This window comes from Tursiops truncatus, chromosome 9 (assembly GCF_011762595.2).
Source record: "Tursiops truncatus isolate mTurTru1 chromosome 9, mTurTru1.mat.Y, whole genome shotgun sequence".
Classification (NCBI taxonomy): domain Eukaryota; kingdom Metazoa; phylum Chordata; class Mammalia; order Artiodactyla; family Delphinidae; genus Tursiops; species Tursiops truncatus.
The window spans coordinates 70,213,750-70,229,871 of record NC_047042.1 but is presented as its reverse complement, the minus strand read 5'-3'; the positions used below and the strand labels follow the sequence as shown (position 1 = coordinate 70,229,871).

Below are 16,122 nucleotides of genomic sequence, written 5' to 3'. Positions count from 1 at the left end.
AATAATATATTGTTACAACTTAAATCTCTTGAGTATTTGCCAATGGAAAAATCTCACCGAATTTTAAAATCACATTCAGGCACAAGCAGAAGAAAATATGATCTTCACATATAATCTTGAGTAAGTGTATAAGACTACTGTGCTTAGTGTAAATAAAGTTATAATCATTTTTTTCCAATGCTAATACAGCACTTGATTTCTGAAGAGTCTTCCTTGAATTGTATTGTAGAAGAGACCATCTAATTCTATCCTTTGCTTTCAGGCAGAATTATTCTGAAAACTACCAAGCCAAATGCTTATAATATTCTCTTTTTAAACATCTCCTGGGAAGACTGTGTTCTTTAGTAAAGTATTCGATCAGGAAATTCTATGTTTTTCATGTAGCCATTCATGTTGTTATATACCTTTAATCTTGTCATTTGTTTACTTCGATTCTCAACTGAATTAAATGTTGGAGTTCCTATACTTATACTTTAAAATTAAAGTATTTAATTTCTATTTTCCATGTCAAATAAGCTCAACAACATTAGATTTCCCCCCTGAGTTCCTAATGATCAAACTAATAAACTAGTTTGTAGTATTTCAATGCAAGAGTCAGAGAAGAAAAAAATCATCACCAACCAGTGAATGATAGCACTGTTACAAGGACTGTGCACTGCCGCAACCAAGGTATCAGGGCAGCTGGATAGGTTAATAGGCTAGCTAAGCAGCTTTCCCAGTCCTGCCCTCTTTAGCTCTGAATCCTGAGTATTGGACTCCTGTGAGAGTCAGAGAAGGGAAAGAGGCTTTATTTCACTAAATCACAAAATTAAAAGTACTTCAGAAGATCATGTCATTTATTTCTCAATCCTACCTAAAAAGATAGCTGCATTAGAATTGTTGAAACTCTCTTAGACAAATAATGAATAATTTTGAATAATGGCTACACCCTTTTTTAGAAAGCTCATTTTTAATACAATTTCATTCAATAATATAATTTTGTAAGTATATTGAAAAGAAATTTTGAATAGATTTGTAAAAACCAAATGTAACACTGACCAGCTGAAATTTAAACTGTTGTAAGTGTACCTTAAGATTAATACTGTGCTCACAAGCAGAAGTCATTTGAATATATGTTAAAATTATTGATTCTGTGTGTATGTGTCTATGTGTGTGTACAATTTTAACTAAAAGGCATTGTTTGAAGCAATGAATATGTACAGAGGACTGGTACAGTCAATCGAGCTGATAATTTATTTAGTAAATTGAACATAGGGAGCAGTATAAGTAATATTGCCCACCTCCATTCAAGTTATCCTTGATGCACTGCTTTTTTGTGTGGAAAGCACACATGCATATGTATATATGAGCTTTTCACTTTTCACAAAGATAGTTCATAATTTTCTAGTATTTTATATTGTTTGTATTAGTAATACCTCATTCAAAGTTACCTTTGGCAAACCAAGTTAAGCTTTAGACAATGGCAATTACGTGAACATTCAAGGCACTTGTTTACAAATCTCATAAAACTCGTGTAGTTCACCAGGGCTACTCCTACTGTCGATTTATCCATGTTACGGAACTTGCTTTTGCCCTTTCATAGCTTCACTATACTGCCTTAAAATTACCAGCGTTTCTGGCAATATTTTCCCATGGAGTAGCTACTCCTATGATGCAAAATAAAACAACTTTCCTTAAATGAAAGGGTTGCTGTTTGCCATGTTTGCATCTGATGCAATTTATAAGCAAAGAAATTAACATTCAGTGAAACTTACTGTTTATCAGATATTTTTATTTGGAAGAAGAGAACTTTTGTCATATGTCCCTCTATATCTGTTTAGCCAGAATTCTTCCAATGGTGGCCTTTCAAATGGTGGCCTTTTCCTGCACTTTTAAAAACTTTTATGTGTGTGCCATCCTCTCAAATGGATTGCAAGATCCTTGAGGTCAGCAGTGGTATATTAGTTTAAGCATTATTCCCCACTGTGACTAACAAAGGGTTTTGTGTGGAAAAGCTCTGAAAAAATATTGATTAAACCTGATAACCGTAGAGCCTGGTAAAATCCTAAGGTATTCATTCTGAATACTTAAAGAATGAATTATGCTTTTTATAATTTTAATGATGAGTGCTTTTATTGTTTTCACAATCTTTAAAAATCAGGGTCCTACGGGTCATCTCCATCTGGATATCCACGTGGCAAATTAATTCCCTTACGTCCCAAACCAAAGTTACATTTCCCTTTCAATCCTAATCCTTCTTCCTCTATCCTGTACTTTGTTTAAAGTCATAATCATCATTCCAGTCATGCAAATAAGAAACGTCAACATAAGAACTGATTTCTCTTTTGCCAACTCCTATTAATTCTACACTCATATTCGATTCCATTGCCACATAAGTAATGATTGTTCATTTGAATAAAAATAAACATTGTTTCTGGGGCTTCCCTGCTGGCGTAGTGGTTAAGAATCCACCTGCCAATGCAGGGGACATGGGTTCGAGCCCTGGTCCAGGAAGATCCCACATGCCACAGAGCAACTGAGCCCTTGTGCCACAACTACTGAGCCTGCGTTCCAGAGCCCTCGAGCCACAACTACTGAGCCCGCATGCCACAACTACTGAAGCCCGCGTGCCTAGAGCCCATGTCCTGCAACAAGAGAAGCCACCACAATAAGAAGTCCATGCACCTCAATGAAGAGTAGCCCCCGCTCGCTGCAACTAGAGAAAGCCCGCACGTAGCAAGAAAGATCCAATGCAGCCAAAAATAAATAAATTAATTAAATAAATTAATTTAAAAAAACACATTATTTTAAAAGTAAAGAACAGAGTATACAAAAAACATACACATTATAAAAACAACAGCTAAGAGGGAAATTTATTTCTTCAGTAACCACATATTTGTTGTCTAAATTGACTCAAAATTAAATATAGAATTGAACATATTAACCATATTAACATCTTGTAGTAGTCTAAATTTACTTGCAGTTACCAGGGTATCAAAGAAAGATCAAACTGAGAAATAAGTTAATATAGTGGACACTTTATTTAGTCTTTCCTTCTTTCCTGTCTTCTAATGAGCTGATTCATTGAGTCAGTACAATGTTACTATTCTGTAATATCAAGTAATCTTAACATCCCAAATAAAAGAAATACTCATTGGTCAGCTTTTGGCTTCCTTCATATCACAATCCAGACTAGTGGGACAAGAGAAAAATCCAACAGGCTGAATAATAAAAGACCAAAGGCAGATATCGAACGTCCACTGATCAGAACTGAGTCATTCATTCTTTCTCTTTGCCAGGCCCAGGACCAGGGCCAGTACTCATGTTAGTTCTGCTGCCGCTGCTTGTGGCACTCACTGATTCTGACACCTGTGGATTCTGGGTCTGGCTGTTGTTCTGTCTGCTTTTCTTTACCTTAATGACTTCCTTTGACTGGGCCTTTTGCCTCTACCAGATTCCTCCCCTGTACCTAAACCTAAACACCTAAACCACGTCCTCTCTGTCTTGAGATTGCAGATTCTTGGCCTTCGCTTATATGAAACCATAAAAACAAGAACAATTAAAGAGAAAAAATGCAGTGCATGTAAATGTTTAACCTTAAAACCTACAAAAAGGTAGTATGATGAATCTGCTACATTCTGTTGAGTACTTTTTTAAAAAAATATTTCTTTATTTAGCTGTGCTGGGTCTTAGTTGTGGCATGTGGGATCTAGCTCCCTGACCAGGGATTGAACCTGGGTCTCCTGCATTGGGAGCACAGAGTCCTAGCCACTGCAGGGAACTCCCTATTGAGTACTTTTTCAAAAAATTACTTTAATATAATTTTAGATTTAAAGAAATTTATAGAAATAATATGAAGACTTCCCATATGCTTGTATATAAATGTTTTAAAACTATATAAGAGGAGTCCAGTTACATTGATTCTTATAGGCAAAAGCTTTTACCTTTGAAAACCATAAGCAATGGTGACTTTCTAGTTTGTAGCTAACTGCTGATTTTTGCAGAATATAAACTACAATTAAAATGTTTTGTGAAAATATTAACAAACTCAGATGGAAATAGTACTGTTATTATATTATAATGCTTTAAATTTTAAAATTATATTTTTCTTTTTATGATATAAGAATTGGGAAACAAATATATGTTTTTAGGAAATTAGCATAAATAATTACATATTTTATATGGCAAAATAATAATATACCCCGTCTATAATGACACATCAATTAACTCTTACATCACTACCCTCAACTATCATCTCATAGTTTTCATTAAGAGTTTTACTATAATTTTCCTAATATCCTAAAGAGCTTTATTGTATAAAACCTGAAGTTTCCACCCAAAGTATAAATGTATTATTGAGGTAGGTAATGCATAGCATTTGTAAATAGTTATGTTTCACTTTCTCAGAAGAAGTGTTTTAATGAAACTTGCTGAAAATTAAAGTTTTATCATTTACGTTTGTTGTTGTCCAATTAACTTTTAGTATACAAATATGGATGGGATCCTACTGAAAATGGCATTTTTGAGACTGATTTAAACAATTTCTGGGGAAAGCTTAGCTATTGACTGAGCATCCTGGAGGGGTATTCTTATTAGTACAACAGAATACTCCTGTCTGTGACTAATTGAGGCAATTAATTTTTTTGAAAACCCTCAAAATTATGTTGGTGTGATTATAAGAGTCTTTTTTTTTCTGTGTTATTCTTCAATTCCTGGGGAATTCCTTGACCACTTATGGTAATTTTGGACCAGTTTGCTTTCATTCTTTTAATTTTTATCTGAGCATCTGTAACATTTATTAGAACTTGTCTACAAAACCAGGTGGGACTCTCATCTTGTGCATGGATTGTAGCCCATTGACAACTTTAAATTTATGATATTTTACTACTTTAACAAGTTAGCTCGTTCTTTGGTTTAGAAATTTCTAATTATATAAACTTAAGGAATACATACTTTAAATGTCTCTATCATTATTTCTTAAGTGATATAAAATTACCTCCTACTAGATCACTTTTATACATTGTAGTCAAGAGGCCAGTCCTATTTACATAAGAAGAAATTTAGGCAAAAGGGATTTATTTGATCAAGACCAGGAAATATATAAGAGGAAAAGCTCTTTTTGTGATTTAAGGTCTCTAATTCCCTGTGGCTTTGAACCATAGTGCCCCAATCAGCCAATTAACCATAAAGAAATTACAGAGTCCTTAATTTATGTAGGATTCTTCTAGTTAGCTTCTATTTTCAAGCATTAATTTGATAAATGGATAACATTTATGCACATGAGAAGTTACTTATCAACATAAATGGAATGACACAGACTTAGAGGACAGCATAGGAGATGCAGGGCAACAGGCTTTAGAGAAATGATTTACTGCAGGCGGACCTGATCAGAAACAGCATCACAGAGGAACTGAACTTGATCTGGAAATGGTAAAACTTGGGTAGGTGGAGAAGAGTTAGGAGACTGTTTACATAGAATAAAAAATACTTGTGGACACGGCAGCAAAAAAGATAAGTCGGAGATTTTGTTGTCAATTTGACTGCCTGGAATGGAAAGAATTGTGAGAGCCAAACTTGAAGAAAAAGGTTGAAAAAGAATTGCACAATCTTGTTAGAACAAGGATTTTGAACTTTAGTTCCTATGCTCAAGGATAAAGTATTATTTTAGTTATATCAATCCAGTAAGCATATGCAGAATAGAGTGAAAAGTATGAAATAGGTCACTGTCCATAAGAAGGGATATTGATTTTCTATGTTCATAACTGTTTTTTACTTACTGTTTCTGTATGTTAGAATGTTTAAAACATAGGTTTTATCCTTTTCTCATTATCAATATTAACTGAATTCTGCTATAGGTCATCTTTAACATAAATAAACACACATATATATTATGGCACTAATTTTTAGGTATTTCTATACTATTTCATGGGTGATTTATTTTACTACTCTGGTGACACTTGGGGGAAATTTATTTCTATAATTCTTTCTCACCCAAATTCTTCCTTCAAAATCTAAGGTTTACGTTTTAATTTAGTGAAATAGATTAGTCCAGGCATCTCAGTCTTTATCTTCTTGGATGGATACATGGAAATTACACTAGTATATTTTTTTCTATAGTACCAATGACCTCAAGATTAAGAGGGTATGAATCTTGGTTCACATGAAAAAAAAGAATCAAAATATTAGTATCAAAGTTCTAACTATGCTTTTCAGCTTGTGTATTAAAAGAGAGTAAAAAAAAAAAGATCGATGACTAGAAGAAATGAATACAGGATCTTCATACATTCAACAAATCTTTGTTGAACACATACTATGTGTCAGGTACTGTTCTCAGTACTAGAGATACATCATGAAAGAAATGACAATCCCTGTCCTCATGTAGCTTACATTCTAATGGAAGGAAAACTAATAAGTAATAAACATAAAGAATAAGTAAGTTATTTTAGAAGATGACATATGCAATTGAGAATATACAAAACAGAGCAGCATAAAAAGAATAAGGAATAAAGACTACTTCATTGAGAAGATGACAATTGATCAGAGACTTGAAGAAAGTCAGTCATGAAGAAATATGGGGGAAGTGAGTTCCATGCAGAGCAAAGCAACCAGTGCAAATATTCTAAGTAAGTTCAAGTGATGGATCTCCCCTTCTGTTTACATTAGGTTCTCATGCTCTTTAGGTCGCCTGTACATTCTTGGGCTTATTTCCCACAGGACCCATCACTACCCACAGGGTCTCTGAGAGAAAGGGGCAGGGTAGCAAAGGTACAGATGAAAATATGTCATCAGCAGTTTGTCTTTGACTCAAGTCTTTTAGGGTCCCTTTCTGCTTTCTCTGGCTGCCCAAATCCCTATATCCAATCTTTTAGATTCATCTTTGCAACTGAAGGACTGAGTTGCAATTTTGTCTTGGTGAAGGTGCAGTTGTGTTACAGGTAATCTAATCAAAGAAGAAACTCCACATTTGAGTTATCTTAAAAAGCACTGAAAAATTCTATCTATTATTATTTTATTTCAAATTTTTTGATTATCCTGACAATAGACTATAAGTACTGTAGATACTGGATAAGTTTATGTAAATTGATACCTGTAAGAAGAAAACATTTTTCATAAATTAACACTGTATATGTATAATAAATCAAGCAAACCATTGTAATGATGATTTGGAAAGAAAGCAAGTGTAATCTTGCAAGTGCCTTTACTTATGTAGCAAATGAGGAAAAAAGAAGACCGGAATATAAGCAGTTTTGATCTTTTTATATGAAACATTATTTTACATATTATAAACTCCAAACACATTAAACTATCAGCATTATCCACAACTTACATTTAAGCCACTACATTGCGTGTTCTGCTTTTTTAATAACTGTCACCTCATCGCTACCATTTTCATCTCAAGACTAATTGTCTCTTTTATGGGATCTAACCAACTAGTGTCCTTGGCAATACACTTTACGGTGCTTGCATTTACAATAATCGTTTGGGCAATTTGCCATAGTACAACTGGAAAACATTTTACCATCCCAGGTCTAAATCTTAACAAACATGATCAGTGTTAGGGTAGAAAAGATTAATGTCTCTTACCCTAAACAGCATCTAGATTTCATTTCAGTTAAAAAAAATCAGTAAATTTAAATTCACTGATGTATGGATTGGTAATTCCCATGATGAATAAAAATTAATTGTGGGCTTCCCTGGTGGCGCAGTGGTTGAGAGTCCGCCTGCCGATGCAGGGGACACGGGTTCATGTCCCGGTCCGGGAAGATCCCACATGCCGCGGAGCGGCTAGGCCCCTGAGCCATGGCCACTGAGCCTGCGCGTCCGGAGCCTGTGCTCCGCAACGGGAGAGGCCACAACAGTGAGAGGCCCGCGTACCGCAAAAAAAAAAAAAAAAAAAAAAAAAAAATAATTGTTTAATAGACCTAACAGTAGCAGAAGTAAAATCCCTAAAGAATTTACATTATTGCTAACCTGCCTGATTATGTATACCCTCTCCTCCCACCCCACAGAAAATCTTAAGAGCAGAGTATTTTCACTGAAGGATTTATTTTCCCACTAACCATACTTTGATATAGTAAAAGCCAGGGTAGAATAGTAGTGTAAACCAGTGTTTCTTAAACTTGGGTGTGCATAGGAAGGGGAAAAATAAGGCACCCACACCTAGATCCTCCTATAAGACCCCAATTTCATTGGTTGGGGTCAGGTTGCAGGCACTGGTATTTTTAAAAAGCTCCCCAGCTGATTCTGATATGCACCAGGGTTGAGAATGATATAAACAAAAGACTAAACACATGTGTTTTGAGTTGTAACTTTTTTTTAAATTTGAAAATCAATTAGTCTCAGTATCCACCAAAAGAATAATGCTATTAAACAAAGAAAAATTAGCAAATAAAATAATGCTTTTGCAAATATGGCCTGAGGGATTTTTAAGCATTAATAGCAACATTAAGTACTGTGGGAATTACGATACAAAAGATAAGCTTTTTAAATAGGGCATCTATTAAAGAAATTTTGCCCCATCATTTGTGATGACTTGGGGAAGGCGAAAAAGACACTTTAAATAGCATGGTAAAGTTAATTTCCATTTAGAATGAAGTAAACTTTCAGAAAGTATTTACTTTTCTTTTTGAAAAGTATATATTTTACAGTTCAGAAAAGTCAAACTTTTAAATATGATTTGTAATCATATTAAGGGATATGATCTTCCTTCAGTCTGCTCTCTTTACAAGCCCATGTATATACACAGTTGCTACTGCCTTCCCTGAGTTTGACTTATGGATTTTATTACAGTTGACCCTGTATGGATCCTGTATGGACCCTGTTATGGATCTTATTACAACAGGGATATCAGGGGTGCTGACCCTCTTTGTAGTTGAAAATCTGAGTATAACTTATAGTTGGTCCTCCATATACTCAGTTCCTCTGTATCCATGGTTCTGCATCATCAGATTTAACCAACTGCAGGCCACGTAGTACTGTAGCATTTACTATTGAAAAAAAAATCTGCATATAAGTGGACCCACGCAGTTCAAACCTGTGTTTTTCAAGAGTCGACTGTATTTTCTTCTATAGCACTCCATGCTTCCCCAATCATGAAATGTACAGCTGTGATTTTATACTGCCAGTTTTCATTTATCATTCTTTAGACTGTAAGCTCTATGAAGTCAGAGTTGGTTCAATCTCAGGTTGTGCTAGTAGTTTAACGTCTAGCATGATGCCTAGCACAGATTAACTACTTGCTGAATGAATACATACTAAATTTTGTCCAACATTATTCTGACTTAGCATGATGTCCAGTAGAAGGACTGAATCCTTTTAAAGCCACTTGATAGCTGTATTCTTCAGAATGTTGACTGTAAAGTCTTGTGCTGCCTTGTTAAAAGTGTGGCAGAGATCCCCATCTTTGGCAACATAACTGCATCCCTTCAGGATTCAGCCCTTGCATTTGACTCCTTCAGCAATCCCAGCCTGTGGCCCAACTTCTTCAGTTGCCTGTTCCTTGCCTTTTAGTTCATACTGGTTCTCAACTTGTCCTTCCCAAGCATCGTATTGCTCTTCTATTAATCTCTAACCATAGTCTGTCTTAGTGAGACCTTCACACTTCATCTTCTTAGGTTTGCTGGCAATGAATTTTGCTTTACTTAATCAGGGATCCAAAAGCCTTCAACTGGGAGAGCCATCTTGGCAGTGATGAGCTCCTCCTACCTATTCCATCTCTTCCAGTGAAAGGCACCAACCAGAGGAGTAAGGTGGTGTTTGTACTGTAAGCTTCTTAAATCAGTTGGACTTCTTTTCTTGACTCTATAGGTTCATTTGCATCATCCCTGAATCTGCTTACATCTTCTCCAGTCTAGAACTTGGCTAGGACCAATAACTGGTGGACATTTTCTAGCATTTTAGTATTGAAATTAACACGAGCAAGAATATGAAATGTAGTTGGTTGCATGTGATAACTACACTAATAAAGATTATTTATGTTAAAAACAATATTGCCTCTTATTTAAAGAGTTTTAATCAAATAGATTCTATGAAGGATCTCTGCAAGTTAGCAAAGACCTTAAAGCTAATTTAAAAATTCTATTACTTGGACATCGTCCAGATTAAGAACTCTTGCACCCAAAGACACAGTCAAGACAGTGAAAATGGGAGAAAACATTTACAAATATATCTAATAAGTGACTTATCCAGAAGAACTCTTACAACTCAATAATAAAAAGACAGCCTAATTTTAAAATGAGCAAAGGACTTAAATAGATATTTCTCCAGAGAAGATATATTAATGACCAATAAGCACATGAAAAAGTATTCAATATCATTAGTTACTATGAAAATGCTAATCAAAACCACAATGTGATGTCACTTCACGCCCACTATAATGACAACAATCAATAAGACAGATAATAAGTGTCGGTGAGGATGTGGAGAAACAAATTATAGGATTATCATAAACCCAGCAATTTCACTTCTAGGTATCTACCCAGGGGAAATGAAAACATGTCCATGCAAACACTGGTATGTAAATGTTCATAGAAGCACTGTCCACAAGAGCCAAACGGTGGAAACAACTCAAATACCCAACAACTGGTTAATGCGTAAAGTGAGTGTATCTATACAATGGAATACTATTCATCAATAAAAATGAAATATTGATACATCCTACAACACTGATGAACCTCAGAAACATTTTCCTCCATGAAAGGGGCCAGACACAAAGAATGCATATTGTATGATTCTCCTAATATGAAATATCTAGAATAGGCAAATATCTCAAAACAGAAAGAAGATTAGTGGTTGCCTAGGACTGGGGATGGGAGTAAAGAGTGACTCTAACAGGCTTATTCTTTTGGGGGTGCTGGAAATGTTCTAAAATTAGATTTGGTGATAACTGAACAACTCTGTAAATATATTAAATATACTAAATGTCACTGAATTGAACACTTAAAATGGGTGGATTTTGTGGTATGCAAATGATACCTCAGTAAAGCTGTTAACTTAAAAAATTATTTTACGGGGCTCCCCTGGTGGCGCAGTGGTTGAGACTCCGCCTGCCGATGCAGGGGACGCGGGTTCGTGCCCCGGTCCGGGAGGATCCCGCATGCCGCGGAGCGGCTGGGCCCGTGAGCCATGGCCGCTGAGCCTGCGCGTCCGGAGCCTGTGCTCCACAACGGGAGAGGCCACAGCAGTGAGAGGCCCGCGTACCGCAGGGAAAAAAAAAAAAAAAAAAAATATTTTACTAATTTTGTATGGGGACACTAATATTTTATGATAAACAGATATAGATTTCTATAGACGGACTGTAGAATTTAGGGTTTATAAGTTTAGGGTCTGAAATTTCCCCTGAAATTTAGTAGAGAAATAGTAGTAAAAGATTGTTTTGTATTTTAGATGAGGCTAGAATAAAATGGCAAGAAAATGAATACAGGTTGCATACATAGTCCCAGATGAAAAATTATATTTCCCATACATGGTATGCGTATAAGCTTTGAAAGATACTTGAGTACCTTTCCATGAATTCTGTAGATAATTCTGCTGCAGGAATAAGGACTATAAGTTTGATCCCCTTCTTCAGAGTATGTTAATTCAAGGACTGAACAACTTTCACTCCGTAACATTTTTCTTATTGTTTCAACAGGGAATGTGGATATTAATTTTATCTTTTTGCAAAGTGTTGATATAATAATAATAGGTAATGTTTATTGATTGCTTGCTGTATGCCAGACACTGAGCAGTTTAAATCCATTTCCTCATTTAATGTGTTACATTGGTACGAACACCTACTCTTCTTAGTTTAATTAAACTTTTCTTTCTTGTGTCCTCTTTCATGGCCTTTCTCTGCTCTCATTTTCTTTTTTCTATTCTACTACTCTTTCCCTACCCACCTTCAGAGCAAAATTATTCAACTGCTGGTTACACTATTCATGTTTCAGAATCTCATTTTTTAAAAACAAGTGATTCGTTCACATTGTTCTGCCTTTAGCCAAAAAGCAATTTGACATTGCAGAAAAATAGCAAATCAGATTTTGTGCTGAATTTTGACTGATTTAGTCAAAATGTTCAAGTGGTTTGTATATATAAACCTGCCTTAAATCAAAGAAATGTGGGCTGAAGGGGAGGAGGTCTTTGAATATGAAGTGGTAGATTCCACAGGAGTGCAGAATCTTTTGTGAAGAAATCCACAAGAGGACAGAAAGAAAATACTAATTCACAAAAGGTGTGGGTGAAGGGCTGGCAAAGAAAACCTGTAACACAAGATGTGGACATTTGTGAGTATGCCTCAATGCATTGCATTAATAATTTGCATATTAAGAAGTCACGAGTCTTCACGTTAATGAATCCCTAACTAGTCTCTGACACAATAGAATGAGTGTCCCTGGAGGAGTCATTATGGCCTATCATGTCAATGATCCGCATATTAATGACTCTCTTACAGGCTCATCAACAGGTAGCCTAATAGGCTTCCATTGAGTTCTTTTTCATTTGCTTTTTAAATGTATCCTCTCCTCCCTTCCTTTTGTAATCCTATTGTGAAGATTCGACAAAAAGGTGCATTAAGATGATTTTAATGTGTGACGTAAGTTCACAAAAGCATTAAATTTAGAAATAATGCTTTAAGACTTCCTGAGTCTGCCTAGAAAACTTTTCAAATGCAGTTAAATACAAATCCAGTTCGATAATAGGGTTCTTATTTGGAATTTAACACAAACCATCCAACCCAATTTACCATATTTCTCTTTTCCCTGATATATCAATTTATGCTGTGATTAGCATAAGTAGAGTAGGTAGTTTAAAAATGTTTGTGAAACTGAATTTCTTGAAAATGGAAATGAATTCCAATGGATTTCACATGATAGAGGTTACTAAACACTTATTAAAACTAAAAAGCAGTAGCTGATAATATTAAAAAATTTTAAATATAAAAGAATTTTAAATTTAGAGAAAATACGTGTATTAATTGCATAGCCATAAATAAAAGGTCCTAGGATTTTGAAAAAATGATTTCATAACTTTAAATTTAACATTTAATTAAAAGCAATAACAGGAAGGCAGTACTTTAACATTTCTAACTTGATTTGGCATGCCCTGACTTTTGTTGGCCCTAATTATTATATTTAAGATACTTGGTCATTTTTCTTATGAACATAAAACCTACCATCTCCTATACGGAATACTGAAGAACTGCTTTACCAATATTTTACTGAATTATACATCATTTCACCTGATTTACTCTCCAGATAAGGGGAAGAGTATTGATACATGCTTGAAATTCTCTGTCAAGAGCCAGGAAGAGGAGAAAAGCTGGGGAAAGAGTTGGAGAAGTTTGGCACTTTGTTCCCCATTAAAGAAAAAACAAAACGAACAACCCCATGTAAACTTTACTATCTTGGGGAACAATAGAGGGCACAGGTGCTCAGGGGAGTGGCTGCCACCCTCAGCTGGGCAACAGATCCTTTTGAGAAGTGTCACTTCGGAATGATTTGATTTCAGTTTGTAAGTCTCATGCTCCTTTGTTTTCCTTCCCGCTCCTAGCCCTTCCAAATACAACCTTTCCACACATACACTGGGAATATCAATTTACATTTTAAATTACCTTTTCTTAAAACAGTTTTCAAAACAATATTTAATACAAATTCTGTAGAGCTTGGATGTCAAATCTCAGTATTTAACAGACCAAATATCTTAGGTGATACTTACATGTAGATTTCACAGAGAAAACATGTTTAATCAGGATTTCCTTAATTGCAGTTAGTTAGCTCATAGTCATGATTTTGTGATAATGACTTTTTACACGAACACAGACAAATCAATATCTTTATGAAGGAAATAATGCCTGAAAATTAGTATCCTTAGGAAAAAATAGATATTAACAATTCTCTGATAATTTTCAAAAGATGGATGCTGTATAAAGTTCTTAGAAATCACTTTGTAGGGGAATTGTGGAGAATCAGAATGTCAGAATTCTGAAGTAGTAAGAGTCTCAGCTGGACAATGACTAATTTTTCTGTCACCCACATGCTCCACGGATAACAATTACTTCCATTAAGAACTCAGGTAAAATAAGGACTTTAGACCAATAAAGTTAAGAATTCTTTTCTGATATCTGTCTGATGTATATTCTTTAGTTTTTCCAGTATCCATCACTTAAAAACATTTACATTTCTCTCTTGGTAGAATATAATTGGCAGATTGTGGCAGAGAAGTCCTTTGGGCCAGGTTTACCTATAACTCTTCTTTCACTGAAAATTCATGGATTCTGCTTGTAATTACATCTCTCCCAAAGCAACCTACAATTTTTGTTGTTGTTCATACGTGAACCTCCAAGGTTTGACTTAATTAAGCACTAGATTCTCGCAATTTAGTACTCCTTTAGAAGACACTCTAAGGAGATCCCATCTCTACAAAATTGCACATGATGCCCAGATTCAATCACAGAATTAAATCCAAATAATGTTTTCTCCCTGATTTCTGTGGGGTGGGTGAGCAAGAAAAAATAGCACCCACTGCTTTGACATGACAAAGCAGATTTGAAAACAGCAATCCTTGGCAGAAGACAAAGAGTTAGGAAATGAAGCAACTTTGGAAAAGAAACTTACCAAAGAATTCTTCAACAAGGTTATGCTTTTTTTTTTTGCGGTACGCGGGCCTCTCACTGCTGTGGCCTCTCCCGTTGCGGAGCACAGGCTCCGGACGCGCAGGCTCAGCGGCCATGGCTCCCGGGCCCAGCCGCTCTGCGGCATGTGGGATCTTCCCGGACCGGGGCACGAACCCGTGCCCCCTGCATCGGCAGGCGGACTCTCAACCACTGCGCCACCAGGAAGTCCAGGTTATGCTTTTTAGTTGCTTCTTTCTCTGCTATTGAAATTTCCTGCATCAAGAAGGCATCATACCATCGTTTTCAATATATTTTCAAGATCAATCACTGAGGCAATAGGGAATGTTCTAATTTAGTAAAAGAAATAGAGAAGATTTTTAGGAACATAGCAATTCAGGTTTGTGGAAAACAGGAAAGTGACTCAATAAAACCATCTGGTCACTAATGTGGTGATATGTTCTTAGTTACTTGAATACTTGAGCAGTTCACTAGACTTTACTCAAGGGGCTTGTGGTTTGCCGTGGTTTATGCTTACATTCTAAAAGTAATAAATTAACTTATATCATATGTATTATCCAATATATTCATTTATCCCAATCATTTGTAGATATTGATAATGTTCCACTATTTGAAAAGTTTTATCTGGACATAGTAAAATAATTTGGGAATAAATCATTGTATAATCTGCATTATAAATAATGTAAGTCTAGCTCACAAACTGTGTGGGTAGGATTTCTGTAGGTATTAAATTTGAAATGCTGACCATAAGATTTAACTGAAAATTTATCTTTGTATTACAAAGTTAATGGTTATTTCTATTGATCCTACTAGCATTTATATCTTTTGAAAACAAATTTAAGAAACTTCCAAATTACATTTCAAAATTATATTTATGGAATATTATTAGTTACATAAATATGGAACTCCTAAAACTGGAAAGCATGTTATTTAATGTCAAAATTGAGAAAGGCAAATTGTTTCCATTTTGAGCAATAAAGGGGTTGAGAAATAAAGGGGTAGTGGCTGCCTGATTGTATAGAGAAGGATCACAGTGCTCAATCTGGTCTCAGCTAGGAAGTCCCTTGATCTGTTATCAGTGCTTGCCATGGGTGCGAGAGAAAGAGGCCAGCATGAGAGTATTGTATTTGATATCCCTAATCTAATCCAGAGCTTTCACTTTGAAGATGAGGAATCCCACAAAAACCATGTTCTTTACCATATTAGTTATTAGTCTCCAGATTCAGCATCTAAAGGAAATAGAAGCCATTTAAAATATTTGATGTTTTTTTCTTTGAGATTATTTCTTGCTTCTTTCAATCCCCGTTATTAATGCAGAACTGTCTTCATTTTGTTTTCGTCTGTGGAACTATTATCAAGGAACTGAATTTTAATTCACCTTTTCATCCTAGATTCCTTCTTGCATTATGCCTTTAAACTTTTTCCTTAGACACTTCTGTTCACAATTAGACATTTATTGCTCTAATTGTCTCTCTTTTGATCAAATATTTCTCTTCTGTTCTGGTTTTATTCCTGATCAAAAGACTATTGGTACT

The 16,122-nt window shown here is 35.3% G+C and overlaps 1 protein-coding gene and 1 long non-coding RNA gene across 2 annotated transcripts in view; one reads left to right on the top strand and one right to left on the bottom strand.

The window, feature by feature from the left end:
- Positions 1–16,122, bottom strand: part of LOC109548287 (uncharacterized) — a 734,651-nt gene that overhangs the window by 89,149 nt on the left and 629,380 nt on the right. Inside the window, exon 11 of the long non-coding RNA XR_002174337.3 lies at positions 14,571–14,842. This is a non-coding gene — a long non-coding RNA (uncharacterized lncRNA). The remainder of the gene's footprint in view (positions 1–14,570; positions 14,843–16,122) is intronic.
- PPP1R3A (protein phosphatase 1 regulatory subunit 3A) overlaps positions 1–16,122 on the top strand; it is a 37,662-nt gene that overhangs the window by 8,912 nt on the left and 12,628 nt on the right. The gene's annotated exons all lie outside the window — the stretch shown is intronic.